Source organism: Dendrobates tinctorius, unplaced genomic scaffold (assembly GCF_039654945.1).
Source record: "Dendrobates tinctorius isolate UK_male_01 unplaced genomic scaffold, ASM3965494v1 ptg000049l, whole genome shotgun sequence".
Classification (NCBI taxonomy): domain Eukaryota; kingdom Metazoa; phylum Chordata; class Amphibia; order Anura; family Dendrobatidae; genus Dendrobates; species Dendrobates tinctorius.
Window position 1 is genome coordinate 22601561 of NW_027361717.1, and position 14562 is coordinate 22616122.

Sequence of the window (14562 nt, forward strand, 5' to 3'; positions counted from 1 at the left end):
CACTTTGAAACCTCTACAATTTTTGGAATTCTTCTTGCGGCAGCACGGGGATGAACCTTCCTTCCTACCTAAGTGTAAAATAAAATCTGAAAAACTATGCCATATTTGCAATTTTTATTAATCTTGGAACATAAAATAAATAATTAAAAAGTGATCAAAAAGTTGTATGTAATTCTAAATGGTACCAATAGAAACTACATGTTATTACTAGTGATTAGCGAGTGTACTTGGATAAGGTGTTATGTCAGCACGGTCATGTGTTAACCCCTTTTCGACATGTGAAGTAATAGAATGCCAATGTCGGACTCCCCGTTTTGGTCGGGCTTCGGTTCTGAGCCCGCATCTTTCTGGGCACATGACAGGTGATCTATACAGCTGATATGTGCCCGCAACAGCCATGGGTGGAATCGTGATCCACCCGCAGCTGTTAACTACTTAAATTCCACTGTCAATCTCTGACAGAGGCTTACAGGAAGTGCATTACTAATTCTGCCCATCGGTGACCCCATCACATGATTGCAGGTCACTGATGAGTCGGCATTACAATCAGTGGTCTGCAGCAGACCTATATGGTTGTCTTTGCCAGATTGCTATGAGCGCCACCCTGTGGTTGACGCTTATAGCAAGTGAGCATTTCTGCTACTCACTGGCAATCTGATCATCACCTGTGTGTAGCAGAGGCAGTCAAAGTACTGCAGCTTCTAGAAACTATTGAAGCATGCAAAAGGTGAAAAAACTGTTTTAAAAAAATATTTAAAAAGTACAGTACAGACCAAAAGTTTGGACACACCTCATTCAAAGAATTTTCTTTATTTTCATGACTATGAAAATTGTAGATTCACTCTGAAAGCGTCAAAACTATGAATTAACTCATGTGGAATTATATAATTACCAAAAAAATGTGAAACAACTGAAAATACTCTATGTCTTATATTCTAGGTTCTTTAAAGTAGCCACCTTTTGCTTTGATTACTGCTTTGCACACTCTTGGCATTCTCTTGATGAGGTTCAAGAGGTTGTCACCGGAAATAGTTTTCACTTCACAGGTGTGCCCTGTCAGGTTTAATAAGTGGGATTTCTTGCCTTATATATGGGGTTGGGACCATCAGTTGTGTTGTGCAGAAGTCTGGTGGATACACAGCTGATAGTCCTACTGAATAGACTGTTAGAATTTGTATTATGGCAAGAAAAAGCAGCTAAGCAAAGAAAATTGAGTGGCCATCATTACTTTAAGAAATGAAGGTCAGTCAGTCCGAAAAGTTGGGAAAACTTTGAAAGTGTCCCCAAGTGCAGTGGCAAAAACCATCAAGTACTCCAAAGAAACTGGCTCACATGGGGACTGCCGCAGGAAAGGAAGACCAAGAGTCACCTCTGCTGCGGAGGATAAGTTCATCTGAGTCACCAGCCTCAGAAATCGCAGGTTAACAGCAGCTCATATTAGAGACCAGGTCAATGCCACACAGAGTTCTAGCAGCAGACACATCTCTACAAAAGCTGTTAAGAGGAGGCTTTGTGCAGCAGGTCTTCATAATAAAATAGCTGCTAGGAAACCACTGCTAAAGACAGGCAAAAAGCAGAAGAGACTTGTTTGGGCTAAAGAACACAAGGAATGGACATTAGGCCAGTGCTTTGGTCTGATGAGTCCAAATTTGAGAACTTTGGTTTCAACCACCGTGTCTTTGTGCGACGCAGAAAAGGTGAACGGATGGACTCTACATGCCTGGTTCCCACCGTGAAGAATGGATGAGGAGGTGTGATGGTGTGTGGGTGCTTTGCTGGTGACACTGTTGGGGATTTATTCAAAATTGAAGGCATACTGAACCAGCATGGCTACCACAGCATCTTGCAGCGGCATGCTATTCCATCCGGTTTGCGTTTAGATGGACCATCATTTATTTTTCAACAGGACAATGACCCCAAACACACCTCCAGGCTGTGTAAGGGCTTTTTGACCAAGAAGCAGAGTGATGGGGTGCTGCACCAGATGACCTGGCCTCCACAGTCACCAGACCTGAACCCAATCGAGATGGTTTGGGCTGAGCTGGACCGCAGAGTGAAGGCGAAAGGGCCAACAAGTGCTAAGCATCTCTGGGAACTCCTTCAAGACTGTTGGAAAACCATTTTCGGTGACTACCTCTTGAAGCTCATCAAGAGAATGCCAAGAGTGTGCAAAGCAGTAATCAAAGCAAAAGGTGGCTACTTAAAAGAACCTAGAATATCTAGTATAATAAATGCGCTAACAGCTTCCGTCCGGTTGTAACACAGCTTCTGTCCAGTTGTAACTTGGTGACGTCACATCCAGACAGAAGCTGCCTTTGGCGGTAGCACTGTGCCTCTTCTGCCCCCCGCACACTCCCCGACACAGTGGCGTAGCGTGGGAGGGGCGGTCCGCCCCAGGTGGCACATGTGTGGGGGCGGCGCGGCAGCATGACAGCTCCTCAGCTGCTTTTAGGAAAGGCCCCAGCAGCCGTATTGTTATGGTAACACTGTAGGACTACATTACCCGTCATGCCTCTAGCACGCGTTCCTGGTATGACCCCACTGCAGCGCTGTAGATTTGCAGTCATATGACCGTGGGATCTGCTGAGGCTCTGGCTGTCACATGCCCAAACAGCGAGCAGAGCGGCCGCACAGCACGGAGCATGACCAATGTGGCCAACAGGGTGTCGTGATCCGGCCGGGAGCAGCTGGAGGAGGCCGGGGAGAGCACGCCGCTGTTGAACGGAGACGGCAGCCGGCAGGTGAGGGCAGGAGGAGGGATACTGGGAATTGGGGGGCTGTGCAGATAGGTGGCCAGGCGAGGCTGTGTAGGGGAGGTCATGGGGGGCTCTGTAGGGGGAGGACGTGGGGGGCTGTGCAGGGGAGGACATCAGGAGCTCTGTAGGGAGAGGACATGGGGGGCTCTGTAGGGAGAGGACATGGGGGGCTGTGCAGGGGAGTACATGGGGGGCTCTGTAGGGAGAGGACATGAGGGGCTCTGTAGGGAGAGGACATGGGGGGCTCTGTAGGGGAGGACATGGGGGGCTGTGCAGGGGTGGACATGGGGGGCTGTGCAGGGGTGGACATGGGGGGGCTCTGTAGGGGGAGGACATGGGGGGCCGTGCAGGGGAGGACATGGGGGGCTCTGTAGGGGGAGGACGTGGGGGGCTCTGTAGGGGAGGACCTGGGGGGGCTGTGCAGGGGAGGACATGGGGGGCTGTGCAGGGGAGGACATGGGGGGCTGTGTATGGGAGAACATGGGGGCTCTGTAGGAGGGACATGGGGGGGCTGTGCAGGGGAGGTACATGGGGAGGCTGTGTAGGGGAGGACATGGGGGCTGTGCAGGAGAGGACATGGAGGGGCTGTGCAGGGGGGTACACGGGGAGGGGGGCTGTGCAAGGGGAGAACATGAGGGCTTTGTAGGGGGTTTACTGTGGGTCTGTGCAGGGGGAGGACACATGGGTCTCCTTACACTGTTTTATGGTGCGGCTCTCGGCAGGGCAGTGGTGGAGGTTCAGTAGGGTCATCAAGCTAATACATACATATATATATAGAGAACTGCAAGAAGATGAAAGTCTAGAAATTTAGAAATAATAACAGCAGAGTTAGTAGTAGACTAAAAATTAGATCTTTGAGTGTAGTGTGGGCTCTTCGGATGCTTCCGGATTATCAACGACCGAAGGGGCGGCAAGTTTTTCGACCGCCCCGGGCGCCACAAACAGTTGCTACGCCACTGCCATCTCCACTCACATCCCCCCTCTTTCACTCGACATACGACCCTTTCTCTCACTCTGTCTCTCATACTCACGCCGTCATCGCCGCTGCTCCACGATCGCCGTCGGCATTGGCACGATCCTCGACATCTTCTTCCGCCGGCACCATCCTGGATCCAGACGTTGTCCACGCCGGCGACATGTTCTTGTGGCGACGCCATCTTGGATCGGCGAAATCCCGCGATCCTCAAGATGGTGTCGGCGAAATCTCACGAGATTTCGCCGACGCCATCTTGAGGATCGCGGGATTTCGCTGATCCAAGATGGCGTCACCGCAAGAACATGTCGCCGGCGTGGACGACGTCGGGATCCAAGATGGCGTCGGCTAAATCTCGCGAGATTTCGCCGACGCCATCTTGGATCCCGCGGAATTTCGTCATTTACCTCACGCCGACTTGCTGTGCGGACGTGTTGCCTTGCTCCTCTGCCTGTTCACTGCCGGTGTCTAATTACAGGGCCAATTTGCCTCTACCACTTCATAACTACTGCTGGGCAATTACAGGGCTAATTTGCCTCTACCACATCATAACTACTGCTGGGCAATTACAGGGCCAATTTTGCCTCGACTAGGAGGACACCAGTTTCTTCAAACGTTAAGCATAACTACAGGAGGACCCCAGTTTAAGTCTTCTGCATAATTACACCAGTTAATAAGTCATTTATCTCATGCCATTTATATCCCCTGTTTTGCTGTACCCCACTTCTATAAGAAGACTCAGAGTGCCGCACAACACATGGTCAACGCTACATCACTATCCTCCCGATGTGATAGCATCGGGCCTTAATCTAGTAAGACATATTTTCAGTTGTTTCACACATTTTTGTTAATTATATAATTCCACATGTGTTGATTCATAGTTTTTATGCTTTCAGAGTGAATCTATAATTTTCATAGTCATGAAAATAAAGAAAACTCTTTGAATGATAAGGTGTGTCCAACTTTTGGTCTGTACTGTATATAAAAGTTCAAATCACCCCCCTTTCACCCCATTTTGACTTTTTATATTTTCTGGACAGCTTATAAAAAAAACACAAAGAGATTTTTCATTGATATTTCATTGCTATGCAATAAGGTTTGTCTCTCTTCTGAAGATTGTCCCTCCACTCTCCCTCTAGGTGTGATGTATCTCTGAGGTCAGTAACCCCTCCCTTCTTCTTTATTCATTGTCTGTCAGCCATCTTTGAAGCTCATGTGTTTGCATCTTTGGTTCTGAAAAGTCTCTTTTACCTACTTTATTTGTGCATATCTACAAGAATTCAGTTGGAAAATGAATCTTCTGGAATCTTCATACGTGCCTCTGCAGTCAAGTTCAAGCTATCTGATGATATATCTATGTGTAAGTAACTGTACATAGAGGCAGCCTACAAACGGTGTCTCAAGCGCCACACACTCTCAGCGCTGATATGGAGTCAGAATAGGCCTTAGGCTACATTCTGCAGTCACTCTATGTGCCGTCGCCAGGAGCAGCAGGTACATAACCGCAAGAATATGATTTGCATATATGCAGTCATTCGCCAACTAGATGGGCATGACCTCTTTCAATTCAATTGTGTTGAGTAAGACCAGACACAGTCTAGTCAAAATGTAATTGGAAGTATGCAAATCACATGATTGCAGTCACATGATTGCCCACTCCTGGAGCTGGCATCGGAGAATCCTTAGAGCACTCAGTTAACGCACTGTGATGATTCACAAGTCTACAGTCACATAGAATGACTGTAGACTTGTGGCCTAAGGACAGACAATCCCTTTAAAAAAAAATTATAGACAGGGCAAAAAAATTGCTTTATTTTTACCGACTGTCCTGGAATTTCTAGATCGTTGGCAACCGTGCCCATGAGCATTTTGGACCTCTAGAGGTTCACAGGCCTAAAGCAGTCGGTACCTTACCAGAGAAAGGCTGTGTGCTCACATTGCACATTTGGTGCCTTTTTTCATGCAGATTTTCTAGATAAACCTGAAGCAATCCTTATGCCAGCAAAGTGAAGGAGAAACCTGAAGTGTCATGCACGCGTTGCTTATTTTTTGACCTACAGATTTCATGCAGAAAATAATCTGCAGCATTTCAATTCTCTGTGCATTTTTGTCCTGTGTTTTTCACCATTGACTTCATTGTGGTCTGGAATTTATCGATACCGTAGAGGTCGTGCAACTCTTCCATTACCCTTCTTTGGAAACAAGCCCCTTGACCTGAATGGATCCACTTTGGGCACCCATATACACGAATAAAGTCCCAACAAATTGCTCTGGCCAGCTTTTCTGCTATTTGGTCCTTGGGTAAGGTCACCACCGCAAATGTAATGAAGTGGTCGATCATCACCAACCAATATTCATAGCCATTGTGGGACATCCCGATCATTAAGTAGTTGACCGTCAACAATTCCAAGGGCACGAAGGAAGTTGAGGCCAATACACCAGCCACTGCAACCATCAGAAGGTCTTCTCACTACCAAGGTGAGCACACTTCTCATGAACTTCTTTGGCCAGGCTTACCACCATCCCTTCCAGGATCACCACTTGCCAGGTGGTGCCAAATTCTCGGGTTAATTGGTTCCTCCAGTATAACAACCTGTTTCCCATGAAAAGTTTTTCCCATTGACACAGGATTTGCAAGGCGCTTGCTGGCAGAACTGTCCTTGCCTCTAGGTCAGGTTTCTGTCCCAGGGTGACCAATTTCCTCAATTGAGCTTATTGAAGCACCCACTCATCCTGTGGGAGGTCCAGGGTCTGGGTGGGTCTGTGTTCCTACTCTGACTCTTGGGTGGCTACAATGGCTGCTGCAAACTGCCTGAAGTCCAGGGTTTCATTGACTTCTAGTTCTTCGGCTGCATCCCCCTATGGCCCTGATTGACATGCCTGTTTTTGTATTTTGAGCTATAGGAGATCTTATACTTGTATTTAGACATTCTCGAGACCTATATCTGATCCGGCACACTCAACTTTGCGTTTTTCAGGTAGGCAAAGGAATTGTTATTATTCCGTACATGTACATCCGACCCCTTCAGGTATTCTGCAAACTTTTTGGTCATAGCCCACACCAGAGCTAGCAACTACAACTTGAATGAATTATAATTATCAGGGTTCTTCTCGGATTCCCTCAGCGACTAGCTGGAGTATGTGATAAATCTCACTTCCCTTTTGCATTTGGGCCTGCACTGCCTCCAACCCCTACAAGCGCCCGATGGTATACAGCACAAAGTGCTTGAAGAAATCAGCAAAGGCTAAGATGAGTGCACCAATCAGTGCCATCTTCATAGTTTGAAAAGCCTCTTCTTGTCTGGGACCCCACTGGATTGGTTGCAGCTCGGATCCCCCTCTTAGTATCTCGTTGCTCCAATTTTGGTCAAGTTCTTTATAAATTTGCTGTAATACCTGACCAGTCACAGGAATGCTTCGGCTCTCTGTGTGGTAGATGTAGGCCATTTCTTTACTGCGGCCACTTTCTCCATGGTGGGATAGACAAAAAGTATGCCCCAGGTACGTAATCTCCCTCTGGAACAAAAACCTAAAGAGATTAACTGAAATATAAGTTGCAGTGCATGCAGCGTGTAGGCGCATGTTCACGCTAGCCATTAGTCAAACAAAACCCAAGATAAAAACATAGTAAGCAAATACCCTGCAGTCATTAAATAAACAGCAACTGTGCATGAAAATAACATAAGGTGCTTAGTTAACATAATTTTGATTAAAAAAAAGTAACAATGGTAAGGTTTTAATACTAGAGGTTAGGACCATCCCAAATAGGGTCATCCTGACATAGTGGGATGGTTTTTACTTTTTTAAATCAAAATTATGTTAACAAAGCACCCTTTATTATTTTCATGCACTTTTGCTCTTTATTTACTGCAGATTCTTTGCTTATCATATATTTATCTTATTTTTTTTGCTCTGGAACAAGTCACACTTTCGAGGATACACCTTCAGCCCATGTCTTTGAAGTCGTCCCAACACATGCTCCAACCATGGGAGAGTAAATTATGTAGTCAAGATATATCAGGGTCGCTTCAAAGTTCATGTCCCAAAGGCATCTTTCCATTAAATGAAATGTTCCTTGCGCATCACATTAAACTCAAATAACCCAAATAAATAATCTACACAGAATCTCAAAGTCCCATCCTTCTGTCGAATTAGTACAATGGATGCAGCCAAGGGGCTTTGGCTCTCCTGCATCACTTCATTTGCATATGTGACAGCAACTCCTTCACTTCCTGGTACATCTGAGGTGGGATTTGCCGATTCCTCTCTCAGATGGTGGCTGTAGTTCCCATGGGGATCTTGTGTTGTATGGCCTTGGTGCACCCAAAGCAGTTTTTGTGTCAAAAAAACACTCCTCGATCCTGTTGTAGCAAATTTTCTACCCGCCCCAATTGTCCCAGGGAGAACTTCATGAAGTTTGTTTCCATTTGCTCTAGGAGATGGTGACTGGCTCAGACCTAACGACTACGTTCCTTTGCATTGAGGGACACTGACAAAGTCCACGGGTCCCCCTTCACAGGCATCAATTCTATGACTTAGGACCTCGTGAGGTCTTTTGGCATCACTTGATCTACCTCCTTCCAGTGAGACAACTGCAGTCTTGCTTGTTCCACTTAAATTTATGCACCGCACGGTCCTTGATGATCGGTGGCTAGGGTGGGGCCAACCAGGAGTCTTGGGGCAGTTTCATCCCCCTCTGTAGGTTTAATCTGGATATCCACTACTGACACATGGACCTGCACCAGAATAGTGAGTACGGTCTGGTCCACTAGTTTTTTGCAAAAAAACGTATCAACTAAATACTCTGTTTTTGTTATTATTTTACTAGCACTTGCTGTCTGCTGTTATATTTTTTACAACAGAGTATTTTTGCACATTTGTCATACTGTGTTTTTTCTTTGTGTTTCAGTCTTTGGGTGGTGTGAACACTGTCCAACCGACCTGTTCACTTTTGTGCGTGTCACATGTGCTTTTAATCTATTAGTTCCTTGCTCATGCAAGGTTTGGGAGATGCCCGTCCCTCTCTTGTGTGACATGCACATAAAAAGCCATCTTACACAGTGTGCCCACATTAAGAAGCGCCTTTCTGAATCCTGCTCATATAGGTACTGTTCACATGATCAAGTTTTAAATACATTATATAGGACTGCTCTGAGATGGGTATACCGTGACGTTGGTGGAGTGGCTTAGTATACATTTTTTGCAAAAAATGTATCCACTAAATACCCTGATTTTGTTATTATTTTACTAGCACTTGCTGTCTACTGTTATATTTTTTACAACAGAGTATTTTTGCACGTTTGTCATACTGTGTTTTTTCTTTGTGTTTCAGTCTTTGAGTGGTGTGAACACTGTCCAACCGACCTGTTCACTTTTGTGCGTGACACATGTGTTTTTAATCTACTAGTAAGGTGTAGCTTCCGAGGGCACTACCAACTTGCCAAGGGGCTGTTAGGTGGCGGTAACTTTTAAATCTGGCTGACTCATAACCGGCTGTTATTATTATTATTATTATTTATTGTTATAGCGCCATTTATTCCATGGCGCTTTACATGTAAGGAGGGGTATACATAAAAACAAGTACAATAATCTTAAACAATACAAGTCATAACTGGTACAGGAGGAGAGAGGACCCTGCCCGTGAGGGCTCACAATCTTCAAGGGATGGGTGATAATACAGTAGGCGAGGGTAGAGCTGGTCGTGCAGCGGTTTGGTCGATCGGTGGTTACTGCAGGTTGTAGGCTTGTCGGAAGAGGTGGGTCTTCAGGCTCTTTTTGAAGGTTTCGATGGTAGGTGAGAGTCTGATATGTTGTGGTAGAGAGTTCCAGAGTAGGGGTGATGCGCGAGAGAAATCTTGTATGCGATTGTGGGAAGAGGAGATAAGAGGGGAGTAGAGAAGGAGATCTTGTGAGGATCGGAGGTTGCGTGCGGGAAGGTACCGGGAGACGAGGTCACAGATGTATGGAGGAGACAGGTTGTGGATGGCTTTGTATGTCATGGTTAGGGTTTTGTAATGGAGTCTCTGGGCAATTGGGAGCCAGTGAAGGGATTGACAGAGGGGAGAAGCTGGGGAATAGCGGGGGGACAGGTGGATTAGTCGGGCAGCAGAGTTTAGAATAGATTGGAGGGGTGCGAGAGTGTTTGAGGGGAGGCCACAGAGCATGAGGTTGCAGTAGTCAAGGCGAGAGATGATGAGGGCATGGACTAGGGTTTTTGCAGATTCTTGGGTGAGGAATGAACGGATTCGTGAAATATTTTTGAGTTGAAGTCGGCAGGAAGTGGAAAGGGTTTGGATATGTGGTTTGAAGGAGAGATCAGCGTCAAGGATTACTCCGAGGCAGCGAGCTTGTGGGACTGGGGAGAGTGGGCAGTCATTTACTGTAATTGATAGGTTCGTAGGGGGGGTCACGTGAGATGGGGGAAAGATGATGAATTCTGTTTTGTCCATGTTAAGTTTCAGAAATCTAGCGGAGAAGAAGGATGAAATAGTGGACAGACATTGAGGGATTCTGTTTAGTAGGGAGGTGATATCTGGTCCAGAGATGTAGATCTGTGTGTCATCAGCGTAAAGATGATACTGAAAGCCATGAGATTCTATGAGCTGTCCCAGGCCAAAGGTGTAAATAGAGAACAGCAGGGGCCCAAGGACTGAACCTTGTGGGACTCCGACAGATAGGGGGCGAGGTGAGGAGGTGGTGTGTGAGTGGGAGACGCTGAATGTCCGGTCTGTTAGGTCTGTTGAAAGACTCTTACTTTTATGATAGCAAGTTGCTCGTGTCCAACTGTTGCTTTGTTGTCCAACGACCAGGAATTATCCTACTCCTTTCAAGACATTCATCCCCAGGGTCACGATGGTTTCCCCTCTTCTGTAAGCAGGTTACTTGGATGCAACAGCACAGACAATGAGGAGACAGTGATACTACCCAACCAACACCATTTACTTGACAAACACAGAAGGGAAATCTATAAGTACATATATATATACACAATGAGGAAAATAAGTATTTGATACACTGCCAATTTTGCAATTTTTCCCACCTACAAAGAATGAAGAGGGCTGTCATTTTTATCGTAGGTACACTTCAATTGTGAGAGACCGAATCTAAAAAAAAATCCAGAAAATCATATTGTGTGCTTTTTACATAACTAATCTGCATTTAGTTGCATGAAATAAGTATTTGATACAATAGAAAAGCAGAACATAATATTTGGTACAGAAATCTTTGTTTGCAATTACAGAGGTCAAAAGTTTCCTGTAGTTCTTGACCAAGGTTGCACACACTCAGAAGGGTTTTTGGCCCACTCCTCCATACAGATCTTCTTCAGATCTTTCAAATTTCTGGGCTGTGGCTGGCAATAGAGTTGAGCGAAACGGGTCGAAAAAATTCAAAAGTCGCCGACTTTTGGCAAAGTCGGGTTTCATGAAACGAAACCCGACCCTAGGATGAGGTCGGCCACGAGGTCGGCGACTTACGCGCCAAAGTCGCGTTTCAAAAGTTTGTTTTGCGCTCTTTTTCAGCCAATCAGGATCCACGGACACTGTGGGCAACGTGATGACCTAGGCACGGGTCACCACCATCTTTCAGAAGGGCATGCAAGTGATTGGCTTGCTTTGGTGGGCGTCACAGGGGGTATAAAAGGGCGTGCATGCCGACCGCCATCTTACTTCTGCCGATCTTAGTATAGAGGTTGCTGCTGATTCTGTAGGGAGAGCGTTAGGCAGGGAAGAAGACAAAAGAACTGCTTCTGCTGCTAGCGATTTGGCCTGCACAACACACAAGTCACTGTGTGTGCAGTGCAAGGGGAGGCTATATTGTGGTGTATCAGTGGTTTTGGTTGTTGGGCTGCCTTCTAAGGCTTCCTGACACGCTGGCATTGCTGTTTACTCACTGCTCCGCAAACTGCTTTTTTAAAAGCAATCCAATGTCCCTTATCCTCTAGTCACTTTTGTCACAGCTGTGCCATCGAGCGTGTCACATAGCGCTCAGATATCAGTGGGCCTCACACAATCTACAAGTGTCCAGTGTCCAAAAGTGTACGCAGAGATTCAAAATCTCCATTATCCTCTCGTCACTTTGGTCACAGGCAGCTGTGCCATCGAACGTGTCACATAGCGCTCAGATATCAGTGGGCCTCACACAATCTACAAGTGTCCAGTGTCCAAAAGTGTACGCAGAGATTCAAAATCTCCATTATCCTCTCGTCACTTTGGTCACAGGCAGCTGTGCCATCGAGCGTGTCACATAGCGCTCAGATATCAGTGGGCCTCACACAATCCACAAGTGTCCAGTGTCCAAAAGTGTACGCAGAGATTCAAAATCTCCATTATCCTCTCGTCACTTTGGTCACAGGCAGCTGTGCCATCGAGCGTGTCACATAGCGCTCAGATATCAGTGGGCCTCACACAATCTACAAGTGTCCAGTGTCCAAAAGTGTACGCAGAGATTCAAAATCTCCATTATCCTCTCGTCACTTTGGTCACAGGCAGCTGTGCCATCGAGCGTGTCACATAGCGCTCAGATATCAGTGGGCCTCACACAATCTACAAGTGTCCAGTGTCCAAAAGTGTACGCAGAGATTCAAAATCTCCATTATCCTCTCGTCACTTTGGTCACAGGCAGCTGTGCCATCGAGCGTGTCACACAGCGCTCAGATATCAGTGGGCCTCACACAATCTACAAGTGTCCAGTGTCCAAAAGTGTAAGCAGAGATTCAAAATCTCCATTATCCTCTCGTCACTTTGGTCACAGGCAGCTGTGCCATCGAGCGTGTCACATAGCGCTCAGATATCAGTGGGCCGCACACAATCCACAAGTGTCCAGTGTCCAAAAGTGTACGCAGAGATTCAAAATCTCCATTATCCTCTCGTCACTTTGGTCACAGGCAGCTGTGCCATCGAGCGTGTCACATAGCGCTCAGATATCAGTGGGCCTCACACAATCTACAAGTGTCCAGTGTCCAAAAGTGTACGCAGAGATTCAAAATCTCCATTATCCTCTCGTCACTTTGGTCACAGGCAGCTGTGCCATCGAGCGTGTCACATAGCGCTCAGATATCAGTGGGCCTCACACAATCTACAAGTGTCCAGTGTCCAAAAGTGTACGCAGAGATTCAAAATCTCCATTATCCTCTCGTCACTTTGGTCACAGGCAGCTGTGCCATCGAGCATGTCACATAGCGCTCAGATATCAGTGGGCCTCACACAATCTACAAGTGTCCAGTGTCCAAAAGTGTACGCAGAGATTCAAAATCTCCATTATCCTCTCGTCACTTTGGTCACAGGCAGCTGTGCCATCGAGCGTGTCACATAGCGCTCAGATATCAGTGGGCCTCACACAATCTACAAGTGTCCAGTGTCCAAAAGTGTACGCAGAGAATCAAAATCTCCATTATCCTCTCGTCACTTTGGTCACAGGCAGCTGTGCCATCGAGCGTGTCACATAGCGCTCAGATATCAGTGGGCCTCACACAATCTACAAGTGTCCAGTGTCCAAAAGTGTACGCAGAGATTCAAAATCTCCATTATCCTCTCTTCACTTTGGTCACAGGCAGCTGTGCCATCGAGCGTGTCACATAGCGCTCAGATATCAGTGGGCCTCACACAATCCACAAGTGTCCAGTGTCCAAAAGTGTACGCAGAGATTCAAAATCTCCATTATCCTCTCGTCACTTTGGTCACAGGCAGCTGTGCCATCGAGCGTGTCACATAGCGCTCAGATATCAGTGGGCCTCACACAATCCACAAGTGTCCAGTGTCCAAAAGTGTATGCAGAGATTCAAAATCTCCATTATCCTCTCGTCACTTTGGTCACAGGCAGCTGTGCCATCGAGCGTGTCACATAGCGCTCAGATATCAGTGGGCCTCACACAATCCACAAGTGTCCAGTGTCCAAAAGTGTACGCAGAGATTCAAAATCTCCATTATCCTCTCGTCACTTTGGTCACAGGCAGCTGTGCCATCGAGCGTGTCACATAGCGCTCAGATATCAGTGGGCCTCACACAATCTACAAGTGTCCAGTGTCCAAAAGTGTACGCAGAGATTCAAAATCTCCATTATCCTCTCGTCACTTTGGTCACAGGCAGCTGTGCCATCGAGCGTGTCACATAGCGCTCAGATATCAGTGGGCCGCACACAATCCACAAGTGTCCAGTGTCCAAAAGTGTACGCAGAGATTCAAAATCTCCATTATCCTCTCGTCACTTTGGTCACAGGCAGCTGTGCCATCGAGCGTGTCACATAGCGCTCAGATATCAGTGGGCCTCACACAATCTACAAGTGTCCAGTGTCCAAAAGTGTACGCAGAGATTCAAAATCTCCATTATCCTCTCGTCACTTTGGTCACAGGCAGCTGTGCCATCGAGCGTGTCACATAGCGCTCAGATATCAGTGGGCCTCACACAATCTACAAGTGTCCAGTGTCCAAAAGTGTACGCAGAGATTCAAAATCTCCATTATCCTCTCGTCACTTTGGTCACAGGCAGCTGTGCCATCGAGCATGTCACATAGCGCTCAGATATCAGTGGGCCTCACACAATCTACAAGTGTCCAGTGTCCAAAAGTGTACGCAGAGATTCAAAATCTCCATTATCCTCTCGTCACTTTGGTCACAGGCAGCTGTGCCATCGAGCGTGTCACATAGCGCTCAGATATCAGTGGGCCTCACACAATCTACAAGTGTCCAGTGTCCAAAAGTGTACGCAGAGAATCAAAATCTCCATTATCCTCTCGTCACTTTGGTCACAGGCAGCTGTGCCATCGAGCGTGTCACATAGCGCTCAGATATCAGTGGGCCTCACACAATCTACAAGTGTCCAGTGTCCAAAAGTGTAC